We start from the raw sequence: 17993 nt of genomic DNA, 5'->3' as shown, positions 1-17993 counted from the left end.
AGGTAGGATAAATATATCAATCAAAATCCAGTAGAGAATATAAAATAAAAGACTAAAATACTCAAATAACACACAAAAAAAGCAGTCAATGAGGACAAAGAAAAAACAATGTATGGGACACACAGAAAAGAATTAGCTTAGAAGGTAGATTTAAATTTAACCATATAAAAAATTGTTAGTTCCTTAGGAAGACATCACAATCCTAAAAGTGAATGGACCAAATAACAGAACTATAAAGTAGATGGAAGTAAAAACTGACAGAACTAAAGTAAAAACCACGAAAGGCCACATAGTGGCCCCTCTCAGTAATCGATAAATCAAGTAGACAAAAGATCTTAGGACTGTAGACTGAACAACACTATCAACCAACTCAACCTTACCTTTATAGATCACCTCAACAATTAGTGAACACACTTTTTATGTGCACATAGAATTTCTATCAAGAAAGACCATATACTGGGCAGTAAATATGTACCAATAAATTTGCAAAGGCTAAATACTCACATGGGACACCAGGGCGGCTCAGTCAATTAAGCGCCTGACTTCGACTCCGGTCACGACTTAGTGGCTTGTGAGTTCAAGCCCTGCCTTGGGCTCTGTGCTGACAGCTCAGAGCCTGGAGCCTGCCTCGGATTCTGTCTTCCATTCTCTGCCCCTCCCCCACTCACACTCTCTCTCTCTCTCTCTCTCTCTCTCAAAAATAAACAAACATAAAATTAAAAAAAAAAAAGAAAAGTCTAAACACTCACAGAGTATGTTCTTTGAGCATAACAGAATTAAATTAGAAATCAATAATAGTGGGGCACCTGGATGGCTCAGTCAGTTAGTTAAGCATCGGACTTCAGCTCAGGTCATGATCTCACAGTTTGTGGGATCGAGCCCCCTGTTGGGCTGTGTGCTGACACCTCAGAGACTGGAGCCTGCTTCAGATCCTGTGTCTCCCCCTCTCTCTCTGTCCTTCCCATGCTCATGCTCTGTCTCTCTCTGTCAATAATAAATAAACGTTAAAAAATATTTTTTAAAAAAATCAATAATAGCAAGATACTTAGAAGATGCCCCAAACTTTGGAAGTTAACCAACACTTTGAAATAATCCATAGGTAAAAGAATACATCACAAAGGAAATTAGAAAATACATCAAACTGAGTTCAAATGAAAACAAGATGCCTAAGTTTGTGGGATATTGCTAAAGCAATACTTAGAGGGAAATTTTTACCTTCTCATGCTTATTTTAGAAATAAGATTTAAAATCAGTGACTGAACATACGGGAAAAGGGTAAAAAAAGAAATTAAAAAAAAGAGAGAGGAGAACAAACCATAAGAGACTCTTAATGATAGAGAACAAACTGAGGTTTGATGGAGAGAGGTGGGGGCATGGGTTAGATGGGTGGACGGGCACTAAGAAGGGCACTTGTGATGAGCACTGGGTTTTGTATGTAAGTGATGAATCACTGAATTCTACTCCTGAAACTAGTATTGCACTGTATGTTAACTAGCATTCAAATAAAAATTTAAAAATTAATAAAATCAGTGACTCAATTTCTATTTCAAAGGCCTTAGACTACCTAATTTCAAGGCTTTCTATGATGATGCTACAGTTATTGAGATATTGTGGTATTATAAATAGATGTACAAATACCTCAAAGGAACAGGACACGTCACCCAGAAAAAGACTCCCACTTATACACTCAATTGATTTTCAAGAAAGAGCTCAATGCAATTCAAAGGAGAAAGGAAAATATCTTCAGCAAGTTGGGTATAATACGCATACGGGAAAAAAATTAACCTTGACTCCTTCCTTACATGGTACACAAAAATTAATTTGAGATAGATTAATAAATGTAGAAGTTAAAACTATAAAAATTTTAAAAAGAAGAATGCAGAATATCTTTGCAAACATGGAGTCAGCAAATATTTCTTAGAGCAGCCAAACAAAAAAAATATTCAACTTAAAATGATAAACTGGATTTTGAAATTAATTTTTTCAATAATTGTCTTTATGAAAATAAAAATGCAGGCCACAGAGAGGTTGAAAATATTAACAACACACATATCTAAGGACTTGTGTCCAGAATATATAAAGTTCTCTCAAAAATGACTAAGAAAAAATGGACAAAATACTTGAACAAATACTACATGAAAGACAATATGTGAATAGCCTATAAGTGCATGTAAAGATTCTCAGTGTCATTAGGCATGATGGAAATGAACTTTGGAAAACTGGCTGGCAATTTCTTAAAAAATTATATACACGCACCCCTTATGATCCAGTGATTCCAGTCCTTGGTCTTTACTTAAACAAAATTTAAAAATTTGGCCACATAAAGGCTTATATGAGAATGTTTATAGTAGTCGTATTCATAATAAATAAAAACTGGAAAAAAACCCAAAGTCTATTAACAAGATAGTAAACTGGTATGTTCATGTAATGAAATAATATTTAGCAATAAAAAATAATGCACCTATACAATCAAATGCCATTGAATTGTGCACTTGTGATAATGTTTATTTCATTGTCTATAAATTTAGTTCAGTAATTTAAAAAATTTACAAGTTAATTCTTTGAGGAAAGATAATTTAAGCTGAATAATACAAGGGGAAATTGGCTCAGCATATAGTTGTTTTTCTTTTCTGATCCAGTTTGTTTGACTTACTAATGTTTTATGATATGTATTTGTGTAACCTCAGTGAAAACAACCTTCTGTTCTGTGGCTCTATTCTTAAAAGTTATTCAAGGCCACCAAAGCACATTTATTGATTCCGCAGTCAACATTAGCTTTTAACTAAAATCTATATAAACCATATAACTCCTGTTATTCCTGTGAATCAAAGTTACTGGGTTTTGGGGGGAGAAAGATGAATTTTTCTTATTCAGGCATATTGGAGAACACACCAGGCAGATTATTGAATAAATGCTCCCTAAAATACCTTGTAATCTACAGTGTTGGATAAAAATTAAAGAAAAATCCTGAACTACATTAATGGTTTGGGTAAAATGAATCCAACTTTTAAATTACTTGAAGTAGAATTATCCCACTTCCCTGTTTGTGTGGCTCTTTCTGGAGGAAATACCAACTATTTAGAACTATTTGCAGCACTTAGATGCAGCAGACCAAAGGACTGTTGACACAAATAATATGACTAGGCATGACATCAGTAATTCACCATGACAGGTTGCTGAAAATTTAACGGGGATACCCTTTTTTGTCCTGATTAGAATGCCATCATCTGTTCTAGCTAATCTCAACAAGGAAAAGTATGGGGAAACTCAGATATCTGCAGCTTTCAGAAATTGGTTTATCTGTTGCCAGGCTAACTGAATTATTTATCAATGACTCAGCACATCTCTGATGTGAAGGCATATCACACGAATTTGAAAGAAGTTTTTATTTATTTCTGCAGCCAGGAAACAAACCCAATTAAAATTAACAATTTGGAAAGATTTTTGTTTCTGAAAGTTATGAATAATTTCTTCAATATAAAAATTCAGTCTCTGCATTTTGTGAACCACTTTCTACTTGGACTCTAATGCATTTTCAGTATTTGCCTTTTCACATGTTAAATGGCATGAATGGCTATTAAATGCCCATGTGTCATAAATAAAATCTCCAGAGATATTAGAATAGAAAATAAAGCAGAGTGGAAAATAGCTGAAGCCACACTTTCTTTTTCCTAACAGAACCTCAGTTTTGTTTAGGTATGTACTTCACTTACTGCTCCAGAGGGAGTTCCTATTTGCCAAAGGAATAAGGGCATAGAGTTTCTCTTGGTTATTCTTGATCCACAAAGGTCATATGACCTAGTCATGTGACTAATCAGAATAAATTTTATTCCATGTTTTGAAGAGAAGTTGCTCTGTTTGTTTTACTAAACAAGAAAATAAGTACACACAGTTGCTGTTGGCATTCTCTTGGAAAGAAGTTGTTGTTAAGGAAAGCAAAGAGATGGATATTCTATTATATCATGGAATCACTGCTGTTTCTATATTTGACCCTGCACTATCTCTAGTCTTCCTGGTATGCAAGAAAATATATTTCCTTACTGTTTAGGAAAGTTTAACTTAATATCTCTTATCAAAAATATTCTTCTAAACAACATGGAAGTATGTCATTCTTTCCAGTTTGGCCTTGATTCATAGTAAAAATATTTTGTTGCTGGACTGAGTTTTAGGCTAGAATAGGATACTCAAAGTTAATGGTTCTTGTCTACATTGTAAACAACAGAAAATAAGTGCCTACATTTTGGTTTGTATAGTGTAATCCAATTCACAAAGCGTTTACCAAACCATCTCAAGGAATGTCAGAATTTAGCATTGTTTGTAGCTGAGACTCCTGAATCCTCTAAATTATGGAACACCTCAGGACTGAAAAAAACCCCTCAAGTATTAAAATGTCAAAGCACATACACACACACACAAAATACACAGAGGCAAAGAATTATGAACTGAACCAAAGAGAATTGGACTAAAGTACAGTAATTTTAGAATGTTGAGATTCAAGAAGTAATTTCTATTATTTCTACTCTCTGACTATTGGATGATCATAGATGGTGGTGGCCTTATTGAAGTTTTCTGTACTGTTAGGGAATTGTGATTTAATTTCATTGCACAGCATGAGATACTGATGAAAAACAGAATGGAGATTATTTCTCTTAAGTGTGAGAAATAGGAAAAATATGACCTGTAATTAAACTATCATCAATACAGAGATAATTTTACAAAGTGAACTTCACCTTCACAAATTAGGAAAATGATAATCATTGATAAATAGGTGAAGATTCAGACTATGGTGAGGTGATCAGAAGAAAGGAAGATGGAAAAGAAACAAAGTCCTAAAGAAAAAAAAGCACAATATTTCTTATCTGTGTAACAGAATATCAAGATTACTATTGAATCCATAAGAAGGGTTCCATTACAACACGGTGACATAAGTGGCTTCCGGAATTCACCTCCTTTAATGAATACATAGAATCTACAGCTACACACAGAGTAAATCTCTCTAAAAGAAATCCAGAAACTGGCTGAGCAACTCCTACATATTGGGTGAAAAAGAAAATACCCACATCACAGGGTGAGTGATTTTCTTCACTTCTTTTGTCACATCTATATCCCTTTCACATCCAGATTCTTGAAATACTCCCTAAGGGGTCTTTTGCTCTCTTCTGCCTTCCAGTTCTTCCATTTCCACTATTTTACGTTGTTTTATTTTAACACTCTCCTAGCACAGTAATTATTCTATTCTCTCATCCTTTCTGCATTTAAGAGTTTAGTTTGGTTTGGTTTTTGCCTTCACCCATTACCTTCTCTCCAAACAAGAAATGACCTACTATTTTCCTGCAGGCCAAGTCTATCTTAAGACTTTGTCCACATAATACTTTAAGATGAACAGAATGTAATACTACTAAGCAATTCAAAGCAACAAACTATCAATAAATGTAATAGCATGGATGAATCTCAAAAACATATTGAGCAAAAAGAGCCAAACCTGAATTGGTTGTGTCATTCCACTTACATTAAGTTCTAGAAAAGGCCAATTTAAGTTATGGTGATAGAATTCAAACCTGTTGGGGCTCCTGGGTGGCTAGGTCAGTTTTGTGTCCAACTCTTGGTCTTAGCTCAGGCCATGATCCCAGGGTCGTTGGATCAAGCCCCGTGCGGAGCCTGCTTAAGATTCTTTCTCTCTCTCCCTCTGCCCCTCTCCCCCTCTTGCGTTCTCTCTCTCTCTGTAAAATAAAAATTAAAAAATTAAAAAAAAAAAGAAATCAAAACTGTTGTCACCTTCCTGGCAGGCAGTTGCCTGGAACTGAGAATAAGGGAATTGCTTTTGAGTAATGAAAGCATTCTACAAATTATTTAGGGTAAAGGTGACGTAAGTATATACATTTATCAAAACTTATTAAATTATATTTTTAAAATCTCTATAATTAATTTTTGTGTAAATTATATCTAAACATTTGGAAGAATGACAGCCTTAAGTTAAAAAACTAACAGGGGCGCCTGGGTGGCTCAGTCGGTTGGGCGTCCAACTTCAGCTCAGGTGATGATCTCGCAGTTTGTGAGTTTGAGCCCCATGTTGGGCTGTCAGCCTGTCACCGCAGAGCCAACTTCAGATCCTCTGTCCCTCTCTCTCTCTGCCCCTCCCTTGCTCATGCTCTGTCTCTCAAAAAATAAATAAAACATTTAAAAAAACTAACAAAAGTTGGGTCAACTGGCTGTCTCAGGAAAGCATGTGACTCTTGGTCGCAAGGTTGTGAGCTCAAGCCCCACAATGGGTGTGGACCTTCCTTAAAAAAAAAAAAAAAAAAAGACTTGGGCCACCTGGGTAGCTCAGTCAGTTAAGCATCTGACTCTTGATTTCAGCTCAGGTCTTGATCTCAGGATCGTAAGTTCAAGACCTACGTTGGGCTCAGTGCTAGACATGAAAACTACTTTAAAAAAAAAGAACCATTAAAAAAATGTTTTAAGAGCTTTATCAAACAATTGCAGAGTGTAGACCTTATTGGATTCTGATTCAAGGTACCAAAATGAAAAGAATAAAATGTGGAAAAAAAAAACTAACAAAAGTTTTTATAAATTAATGTTTAAGCAATTTTTTGAAATGGCTGCCAACATTTTCAACTTAGAAATCTGTGTTTCTGTCTTTTTATAGATATCAGGAAGACCAGGGGGCACCTGGGTGGCTCAGTAGGTTTAGTGTCCGACTTCAGCTCAGGTCACGATCTTGCAGCTTATGAGTTCAAGCCCCGCATCACTGACAGCCCAGAGCCTGGAGCCTGTTTCCAATTCTGTCTCTTCCTCTTTCTCTGCCCCTCTCCTGCTTGTTCTCTGTCTCTCTCTCTGCAAAATATATAAACATTAAATTAAAAAAAAAAAAAGAAAATGGGAAGACCTGGAAACATTGAATCCACATTTTCAAATAAGCCTAGCCTTTGGGCTTAGGACCCAGTAAACTTTTACAACTTCAGTTGCACAGAGACCCCATCACTCTCCAATGTGTCTTGCATACAACCAGTTTCATTCATTTATGTTTTCTCTGCAGGCACATAGGTACTTGAGTTCATGACTGTCGTCATATCCTTTCCATCCATTTAGTGCTTTTTGTTTGTTTGGTCCTTTGGTCCAAATTCTAGTTCTTACTCTTGATGTGATTATTTTCATTGTATTTGGGCAAACTGGGAGTATCCTAAGATTACACATACATATCAATGGCATAATCACAATCTCACTGAAATGTCAAACCTAAAAATTTACCTGATACAAAAGGCAGTGGACCTAAGTAGAGACGAGTCATTACCATTCACCCAGAGACCCTGGAACTAAGCACCTTTTATAAACATACAAAGATGTAATGAAATAATAAAAATACAGAATGCCTACAAATAATGCAGGCACTACTTTATGAATGATTAACCTTTCCTGTTTTTTTTTTCCTCAGGTTAAATTTATTAAGATATCAAATCCTAAAATATGTATCATTGAAATCTGAGTATATCTTATTCCACAGTGGTATTTTTCCCCAAAAAGCTTGTAATTAAACACAGAGCAGGTAAATAATTTTATTAATGATAATTCCTGCTAGTTTTTTTTATTTCAAGTTTTTTAAAGTGTATTTATTTATGTTAAGAGAGAGAGAGAGAAGGAAGGAGAAAAGGGCCAGACAGAGAGGGAGAGAGAATATCCCAAGCAGGCACCATGCTGTCAGTGCAGCATGAACTCATGAACTATGAGATCATGACCTGAGCCAAAATCAAGAGTCAGATGTTTAACCGACTGAGCCACCCAGGTGCCCCTATTTCAAGTTTACATTTAAATTCTAGTTTATTAACATATATGGTAAAATTTATTTCAGGCATAGAGTTTAGTGATTCATCATTTAATTATAATACCTAGCGCTCATCACAATAAATGCCCTCCTTAATACCCATCATCCAAGTACCATTCCCTGCCCACTTCCCTCCATCAACCTCAGTTTGTTCTCCATAGTTAAGAGTCTTTTATGGTTTGCATCCCTCTCTCTTTTTTTTCACCTTCCCATATGCTCATCTATTTTGTTTCTTAAATTCCACATAAGAGTGAAATCATATGGTATTTGTCTTTCTCTGACTTATTTTGCTTAGCATAATACACTCTAGCTCCATCCACATTGTTGCAAATGACAAGATTTCATTATTTTTGACAGCTGAGTAATATTCCATTACTTCTTTACCCATTCATCAGTCAATGGACATTTGGGCTTTTTACATAATTTGGCTATTGTTGATAGTGCGGCTGTAAACATCAAAGTTCACATGCCCCTTTAGATCAGTATTTTTGTATCCTTTGAGTAAATACCTAGTAGTAAAACTTCTGGGTTGTAGGATAGTTCTATTTTTAACCTTTCAAAGAACCTCCGCACTGTTTCCCAGAGTGGCTGCACCAGTTTGCATTCCCACCAACAGTGTAAGAGGGTTCCCCTTTCTCCACATCCTCGCCAACACGTGTTGTTCCTTGTGTTAATTTTAGCCTTTCTGACAGGTGTGAGGTGGTATCTCATTATGGTTTTGATTTGTATTTCCTTGATGGTGAATGATGTTGAGCACATTTTCATGTGTTTATTAGCCATCCAAATGTCTTTGGAAAAAAGTCTGTTCATGTCTTCTGCCCATTTCTTAACTGGATTTTTATTTTTTGGGTGTTGAGTTTGATAAATTCTTTATATCTTTTGGAAACTGACCTTTTGTCTCATACGTTATTTGCAAATACCTTCTCCCATTCCATTGGTTGCCTTTTAGTGTTGTTGATTGTTTCCTTTGCTGTGCAGAAGCTTTTTATCTTGATGAAGTCCCAGTAGTTCATGTTTGCTTTGTTCCCTTGCCTCAGGAGACATGTCTAGTAAGAAGTTGCCGTGGCTGAGGTCAAAGAGGTTGATGCCTATGTTCTCCTCTAGGATTTTTGTTTATTATTTTAATGTTTATTTATTTTTGAGAGAGAGAGAGAGACAGAGTGTGAGTGGGGGAGGGGCAGAGAGAGAGGGAGACACAGAGTCCAAAGCAGGCACCAGGCTCCGAGCTGTCAGCACACAGCCTGACGCAGGGCTCAAACTCAGAAACCACGAGATCATGACATGAGCCTAAGTTGGGTGCTTAACCAACTGAGCTACCCAGGCGTCCCTCCTCCAGGATTTTGATGGTTTCCGGTCTCACATTGATCCATTTTTAGTTTATTTTGGTGTATAATGTAAGAAAGTGGTCCAGTTTCATTTTTCTGCATGTTGCTCTAGTTTTCTCAGCACCATTTGTTCGAGACTGTCTTTTTTCCATTGGATATTCTTTTATGCTTTGTCAAATAATAGTTGACCATATAGTTGTGCGTCCATTTCTGGGTTTTCCATTCTGTTCCATTGATCTATGTGTCTGTTTTTGTTTCAGTGCCATACTGTCTTGATAATTGCCACTTTGTAATATCACTTGAAGTCTGGAATTGTGATGCTTCCAGCTTTGCTTTTGTTTTTCAAGATAGCTTTGGCTATTCGGGGTCTTTTGTGGTTCCATACAAAACTTAGGATTGTTTGTTCTAGCTCTGTGAAAAATGATGGTGATATTTTGATAGGGATTGCATTAAGTGTATAGATTGCTTTGGGCAGTATAGACATTTTAACAATGTTTGTTCTTCCAATCCATGATTATGAAATGTTTTTCCATTTCTTTGTGTCCTCTTCAATTTCTTTCTTAAGTGTTCTATGGTTTTCAGAGTAAAGATCTTTTTACATCTTATTCCTAGGTATCTTATTGTTTTGGGTGCAGTTGTAAATGCGATCGATTTCTTGATTTCTCTGTCTTTCTGCTGTTTCATTATTGGTGTATAGAAATGCAACCAATTTCTGTGCATGGATTTTATATCCTGTAACTTTGCTGAATTTATATTTCAGTTCTAGTAATTGTTTGGTGTAGTCTTTCAGGTTGTCTACATAGAGTATTGTGTCATCTGTGAATAGTGAAAGCTTTACTTCTTCTTTGCTGATTTGGCTTCCTTTTATTTCTTTTTGTTGTCTGATGGCCGAAGCTAGGACTTCCAGTATTACGTTAACAACAATGGTTAGAATGGACATCCCTATCTTGTTCCTGACAATAGAGGTAAAGCTCTCAGTTGAGTATGATATTAGCTGTGGATCTTTAAAAATGGTCTTTATGATGTTGAGGTATGTTCCTCCTTATCCCTACTTTGTTGAAGGTTTTTATCAAGAATGGATGCTGATGTGCTGGGTGGCTCACTTGGTTAAGTGTCTACTCCTGATTTTGGCTCAGGTCATGATCTCACAGTTTGTGAGTTCAAGCCCCAAATTGGGATCATGCTGGCAGTGCAGAGCCTGCTTGGGATTCTCTCTCCCCATTCTCTCTGCCCTCCCCCCAAATAAAGCAATAAATTGAAATACATGCATGCTGTATTTTGTCAAATGCTTTTTCTGCATCTATTCACAGGATCATATGGTTCTTATCATTTCTTTTATTAATGTGGTGTATCATGTTGATTGATTTGCAAATATTGAACCAGCCCTGCAGCCCAGGAATAAATTCCACTTGATCATGGTGAATAATTCTTCTAATGTATTGTTGGTTTCGATTTGCTAGTATCTTGTTGAGACTATTGCATCCATGTTCATCATGGATATTGGCCTATAAGTCTCCTGTTTAGTGGGGTCTTTGTCTGGTTTTGCAATGGAGGTAATGCTGGCCTCGTAGAAGGAGTTTGGAAGTTTTCTTTCCATTTCTATTTTTTGGAACAGTTTAGGAAAAATAGGTATTAACTCTTCTTTAAATGTGGTAGAATTCCCCTGGGAAGCCATCTGGCCCTGGACAGGTGCGTGGGAAATTTGTTTGTTGGGAAATTTTTCATTACTGATTGAATTTCTTTGCTGGGTATGGGTCTGTTCAAATTTTCTGTTTATTCCTGTTTGGATTTTGGTAGTTTGTATGTTTCTAGGAATTTATCCATTTCTTGCAGATTGTCCAATTTGTTGGTATAAAATTTTCCATAATATTCTCTTATAATTCTTTGTATTTCTGTGGTGTTGGTTGTCATCTCTCCTCTTTCATTCATGGTTTTATTTATTTGGGTCCTTTCTCTTTTCTTGTGGATAAGTCTGGCTAGGGGGTTATCAATTTTATTAATTCTTTCAAAGAACCAGCTCTTTGTTTCATTGATCTGTTTTACTGGAGCTTTTGTTTGTTTATTTGTTTGTTTCCATATCATTTATTTCCGGTCTAATCTTTATTATTTCCCTTCTGCTGACCTTAGGTTTTATTTGTTATTCCTTTCCTAGCTCCTTTCGGTGTAAGTTTAGGATGTGTATTTGAGACTTTTCTTGCTTCTTGAGATAGGCTTGTATTTCTATACACTGCTCTCTGTCAGTGCAGAGCCCGACACAGGGCTCCATCTCACAAACCGTGAAATCATGACCTGAGCTGAAACCAAGAGTCAGATCCTTAACCAAATGAGCCACCCAGGTACCCTCATAATTTTATCTTCTATATCACTGATTTGTTCCTCTGCTTCTTCCATCTTTGTTGTCATTGCATCCAGTCAGTTTTGCATCTGGATTATAGCATTTTTTATTTTGGCCTGGCTAGTTTTTAGTTCTTTTATCTCTGCAGTATGGGGTTCTCTAGTGCCTTCTATGCTTTTCTCAAGCCCCACTAGTATCTTTATGATTGTTGTTTTGCATTATGGTTCATGCATATTACTTATATCTGTTTTGATTAGATCCCTGGCCATGACCTCTTCCTGTTCTTTCTTTTGGGGTGAATTCCTCCGTTTTGTCATTTTGTCTAGGTCACTGTCTTTTTGTGTGTTAGCATAGCCTGTTTTACTTCCTGCTCCTGAGAGTAATGGCTGTATTAAGAAGAGGTCCTATACTGTCCAGGGCCTGGTGCTTCAGGAAGTGTTTCAAAGTGTACACTCTGCTGTTGTGTTTTGGTTGCTCTTTCCCTCAGGTCAGTCCTCTGCAGTTTCTCCTTGCCTACAGTGAGGAGTGTTTGGACCTTGTCCACTGTGTGGCAAGTTTTAACTAGGTATGTTTTTGTCTGTTTGTTAAAAGAGGATAAATATGATTTCCCTTAAAGCTGAAAGGTTTGCAATACTGTATGATCAGTAGATTTGGTATGTGTGAGGGGTTTGTGCTAGTCTTCTGGGGGAGGGGCCTGCTGTGCTGATTCTCAGGCCAACTTGCCCTAGTAAAGATGCACCTGTAGGGCGCAGGGAGGCAGAACTTGGTGTAAGTGGGTCCAGCCTCCACTTGGTGGTGCTGTGCTACTCACTGAAGGGTGTTGGTGCTGATGGGCCAGAAAATGGTGTTCCCCAGCTCTCTTGTCCACAGAGAAGGGAGTTTGCATCTGCTGTTGTCCAGAAAGCTGTCACAGAAGAGTGAACAGTCTCCCCTCTTGTGTCTCTGGCTTCCATCAGATCTCTGCCTTTACCCTATGTCTGAGCTGTCTGCCTGCCAGACAGCACAGAACTCCTGTGTTTTATCTCAAGCACTCAGCTGAGTTTCAAAACTCTGAATTTTAGGAACCCGGTGTGGTGTGGACCCTCACTGATCCTCTGGGGAAGGGTCTTGCCATGCTGCAGCTGGTGTCATTTAGTTCCAGAAAAGCAGTTGCATGATTGCACAGGGGTTGGAGTTTACGGTAAAGCACAGCAAAAAGCTGGCACCAAGGTTTGCTGCCCTCATCAGGTGTCTCTGTTCCTATGCTAATGAATAGGGCAGCACATTGGTACAGGCCAGCTCTTTTGTCCCCTGATAGGCCATGCCACCTCTCCCAAATGTGCTCCAAGAAGGGGAGATGTCTGTCCCAGTGTCACCCAGGGGATCCTCAGACCACACTGGCTGCCCCCAGGCCTCTGCCCTCCTTCCCCACAGAAGCACCACTATGCCCACCAGGACCCGGCAGTAGCACGACTTTTAAAACTTGAGACTTTCAGTGCTACTGCTTATAAAAATTTGCAATAATCAGCTGCTCTCATTCTCCCAGTCACTGGTTTTGGGGAAGTGTTTCTCTTGTGAAGTGTCTGTTTCTCTCTCCATCTCTCTCTCTCTCTCTCCTCTCTCTCTGAGATCAAGGCCCCCTCCCCTCTGCAGCACCTGGGATTCTTTTCTTCCAGGAATCATGTCTCCTCATTTCCTACCTTCTAAAAAATGCCTTCTTTTCTCCCCCTGTTTCTGCAGCTTGTTCTGTCAGCATTCAGATTGATTTCTTGGGTGTTCAGAATGATTTGGTCTTTATCTAGCTGTGTTCCAGGGACAAGGCAAGCCTAGGGTCCCCCTACTGCTCCACCATCTTAACTCCTCCTTGATTTCCTGCAAGGTTAAAGTTACTCTATTTTTAAGGTTACCTGAACGTTTTACAAGTCACAAAAATATTTTTAAGATTCTTTAATAGAAAAGTGACTGAAATAGATTAGATCAAAATAAGCTTCACCTTTCATCAGAGACTAGGCATGAGATATTTCCATTCAGATGGAGTATTTTTTTTTTTTTGGCTTATATTCACCTGATGAGTGAGATATGAAAATCAGATTTCTAGCTTAGCTAGGGAATTCTATTTTGGAAACCATATTCCTCTCATTTCTATTCAGTAGCACATGGAGTGAAAACAGAAACACTGCAATTAAGTAATCATCCAGTTTCCTCATAAGAACACAGTATGTTTCAGATGGTATCAAGAAGACATGATATGCAATCCATAGGACTTAAAAACATAACATACTAGCATAATGTTTTGAAACCCATTGTCAACAATATTTACTAGGCATGGCAAAAGAGGGTGGGTGGTAAGAAAAGCCAAAATTGCTGAAAGGGTCTGGTAGCAAACACCTGTAGACTGCAATTTGAAAATAAATTTTCTTGTCATTAAAGAGGAATGAATTTTAAGTAAGCATGTCATTTGCTTCCCTATAAACATTTCCATTGATTCACTCATCTGGGTTGCTAGCCAAGAGGGTCTCATTGCACTGTGCATTGTAGCATCTACAGGGCAGAATATAATCATTTGCATTACTAAATTAGAGAGAAAATACTAATTAAATTAAGGTGAATTTCTGCTTCTCACACTAGTAGTAAACAGAGAGACGTCTGATTTGGTCAGGTATTCTAAGCCCAAAGAGAGGTGACTAACAATGATACACTTTTCTTAGACACACTTGGAAGGTTCAGATAAATTTAAACTCTGAGTCATCTTGGGGAAATGAATTAGGGTGAGGAGGGAAAAGAGAAAGTAGGGTGACATTGCAATCAATTGTGCAATGGTGTTTACAAATGTTGGCCTGAATTTAGAGGTTTTGGGAACAGAGTTAAATTATACCAGGCCAGTGCCCTGAATGGCTCTGTGCAGTGAGGCACTTGTCAAGTTCCAGAATGATGCTTCCAAAGCATTCATGGCTTTTCCTACTGAACTAGGTCAGCGGTGTTTGGATATTAAGTTTGGTCTTCATGGATATTAAGCATCCTAAAGTAATATTTGATTTCTCTCTCCATGACATAGTCAAGGGAGTAATAAATTTGAGAATCTGAAGTATCCAGATTATTTTCTGACTTTTCTGAATTTAATAGAATACAGTCAGATACATTTTTACAGCTTTATCTCTAATGCAATTAAAGGTAGTGATTTGAAACCTGCAAATAATGAGCATCTACTATACTTTGTGATTTATATTAATTATCTGATATAATCCTCACTATGTCTCTATGAGATAAGGTTTATTCCTATTATAATTCTTGTTGTAAAAATGAGGAATTGGAGAGTTTAATTTATTCACAGTCAGTATGCTAGTAAGTGCATGATTGGGATGATTTAAATTCTGACCTGTCCTACTTCAGAGTATTTTAAAACATATATTGTAACACATTGCTGCTGGGACACTGATCAGCCATTTTTTTAAATAAAAAAATTACAATAGAACAAGGCAGTGTAGTGTAGAAAGTATTAGAAAGGAACACAGGTAGCAACAATTTTTGAAACTTTTCTTTCAGATGTGTATGTATGTGTGCAGCATGTGTGTAATGATCTAAAATAAAAATGCATTACTTGCTGTATCACAGTAAAAAAGAAGTTTAAAAAATACTGCAGTCTACATTCTCAAATCAAAATAATCTGTGGTAATTATAATATGTAAAAAAAGAAACCCCCTAAAATAAAGTACCATAACTGGAAGATTTGATTGGTAACTTCCTCAGCTTTACAGGCTGTGTGGGCTGCTTTTCATTTTCTCTTTCACTAGATGTATAAGCAGATATCTCTCAGATGACTCTCTGGTTTCTGCAGTTCAGAGCCTGACCAACTACTGTGTGGCACTTAAATGTACACAAGATCTCATTTGATACCAAGTAACACTGAGTTAGAGCTTATACAAATTATTAGAGAAAGAATGCAGAATTTAAATATCTTTCCCAAAGTCACCTAACTAGTACAAGACAGAAATAAGAATCAGTTATAGACCCTGTGATGGCCTCTTCTGTCACTTCCATTAGGTGGCATATGGCAGGTGTTCCATGTACACACATTTTTCAGGCTCAGAGCAGAAAAAAAAAAAAGGAGTGCTTAAGGAGTGTGTGAGTCTTTAGTGCATCACTAGTGCTGATAGCATGTGATGGCTTTTCACACTAGTAATAAATATATGTCCTTCTTGATCTGACAACACCAACAAAATAAATCAGCATAATCATTTAATTTAAAATGTATTAAGCAACAATTCTGGAGCCACAAAATTACCAGTTTTTCAGAGAATGAAGAATCCTTCAATAATCTTGACCTTAGTGGGAGTAGGAAGGGAGGTGGGGGCAATGAAATTGGATGTATTGTAAATAAGATACTAACTGACAGATAAGGAAACTTAATTCAGCAGTAATATATGATAATGAGGAGCTTTAATAGTTTATTAGTCTTTATAAATATTCTCTCCATCTCAGCTGTATGAAACATGATTTGTAAATGTAAGGATAATTTGATTTGGGTGTTCATTTAATTGATTGACCCAAATCCACACACAGGGAAATCAATTGTTTTGTAACTATATGTCTATTTACTAATCTAGTCAATTTGAGTACAGGCCATGTGAAAGACAATACACAGGGCATCTCTAGAAACATTGTGATGCATAGTTTAATGCTAAATATGTTATAGGCACATATGTAAAAATAATCCAAATGTATATTTATACAGAATGTATTTGTTTAACTGGCTAAAATATAATTAGATATAAAACAAGAAATAAATGTGAAAAAATATCATAGCCACCGTGTTTAGGAAACTATAAGTGAGACAGGCACAAAATAATGTAATTAGCTATAACTCACAAATTCACAAGTGCTTTTGACATGGCTTTTCTAAGAGTAGTAATATAGCATTTAGCTACTACCAGCTTCGTTTCTATTTCTAGGAGCTAGTAACCAGGAGATGGAATGCTACAGGATTATTGTTGGCAAAAGACCAGGTATTTCAGATGTCTGTACTCACTAGCAGGGCATGAGTTTTATGAGGATAAAGAGTTGAGAAATTAGCCTCTTCTCTGAGAAAACACTAAATGGCAGATGACGCTGGTGCTGCAGAAGGCCCTGGAGGGCCCTGGAAGGCCACCTGGGCTTCAGCAGAGATGTCAGCAGTGGCATCTGCGACCCAGTCCAGCTATGGTCTGGACCGAGGTTCCCCAGGGCAAGGTTCGGGACAAAGAGTGGGTCCCCATCACCAAGATGGGCCACCTGGTCAAGGACATGAAGATCAAGTCCACTGGAGGAGATCTCTCTCTTCTCCCTGCTGATCAGGGACTCTGAGATCATGGACTTTTTCCTGGGGGCATCCCTGAAAAACGAGGTTTTAAAGATTATGCCCGTGCAAAAGCAGACCCACGCTGGCTGGTGGACCAGGTTTAAGGCATTTGTTGCCATGTGAGATTACAAGGGACAGGTTGGTCTGGGTGTTAAGTGCTCCAAGAAGATAGCCACTTCCATCCATGAGGCCATCCTCCTGGCAAAGCTTTCCATCATCCCCATGCAGTGAGTCTCCTGGGGGAACAAGATCAGGGCAAGGCCCACACTGTCCCATGCAAGGTGACCAGCCGCTGTGGCTCCGTGCTGGTGTACCTCATCGCTGCCCCCAGAGGCACTGCCCAAGAAGCTACTGATGATGGCCGGAAATGACACCTGCTACACCTCAATCAGAGGCTGCATTGCCATGGGGAGTAACTTCACCAAGGCCACTTTTGATGCCATTTCCAAGACCTATAGTTATCTCACCTCCCACCTCTGGAAAGAGACTATTCACCAAGTCTCTCAATGATGAATTCACTGACCATCTTGTAAGGTCCCTGACTCCAGCTGTGGTCACTACATAGTTTTATATGAGAAGAATAAAGTGAATTAAAACCCGTTTTTTAAAAAGTTGGGAAATTATGACTCTGTGTTATATATAAACTCATATCATAGTTGCAATATTTTATCTATCACCAAGCATCTCATAATGCAGCTGTAATGTAAGAGAAGACACCTGGATTTAGAGTCAGAAGACTACATTGAAATAAAAGACTAAAATTTACTAGCTGAGTAACCTTGAAAATTAATTAGGCTTCAATTTCTTCCACTGAAAATTGTAGATGGTAATTCTTTTTTTATGGGAAGTTGTAATGGTAATTTGAGGTTGAATCATATAAAATTGGTGATATTTGATCATTTTTATCTACAAAAATGATAATTTCATTTGGATCAACCTAGTAGTAAGAGTTACACATTTATTGAATCTTCTGTCTTATAGGCACTTTGCTGTGTTTGACATGTTATAGTAGATTATAATAACTTCATTTTTTTACCCCTCGCTCTATTCGGGCCCTTTACAATAATCCATTTTTAGTGTCCTCCCATCACTAGTGGGCTGATCTACCCTGTCGCTTGAGTCTGGGCTCAACAACTTGACTTATTTTTGTCAATGGAATGTTAGCATGGGTGAGTGAATGCAGAGGTTTGAAGTGAACTT

At 37.5% G+C, this 17993-nt stretch overlaps 1 pseudogene; it reads left to right on the top strand.

The window, feature by feature from the left end:
• The first annotated feature begins 16551 nt into the window (after positions 1–16551).
• LOC109249340 (40S ribosomal protein S2-like) lies at positions 16552–17358 on the top strand (annotated as a pseudogene).
• Positions 17359–17993: the final 635 nt, after the last annotated feature.

This window comes from Panthera pardus, unplaced genomic scaffold (assembly GCF_024362965.1).
Source record: "Panthera pardus isolate Hobbes unplaced genomic scaffold, ASM2436296v1 HiC_scaffold_27, whole genome shotgun sequence".
Lineage (NCBI taxonomy): Eukaryota > Metazoa > Chordata > Mammalia > Carnivora > Felidae > Panthera > Panthera pardus.
Note: the sequence above shows the minus strand (reverse complement) of the source record. Positions and strands in the feature narration are given on the sequence as shown.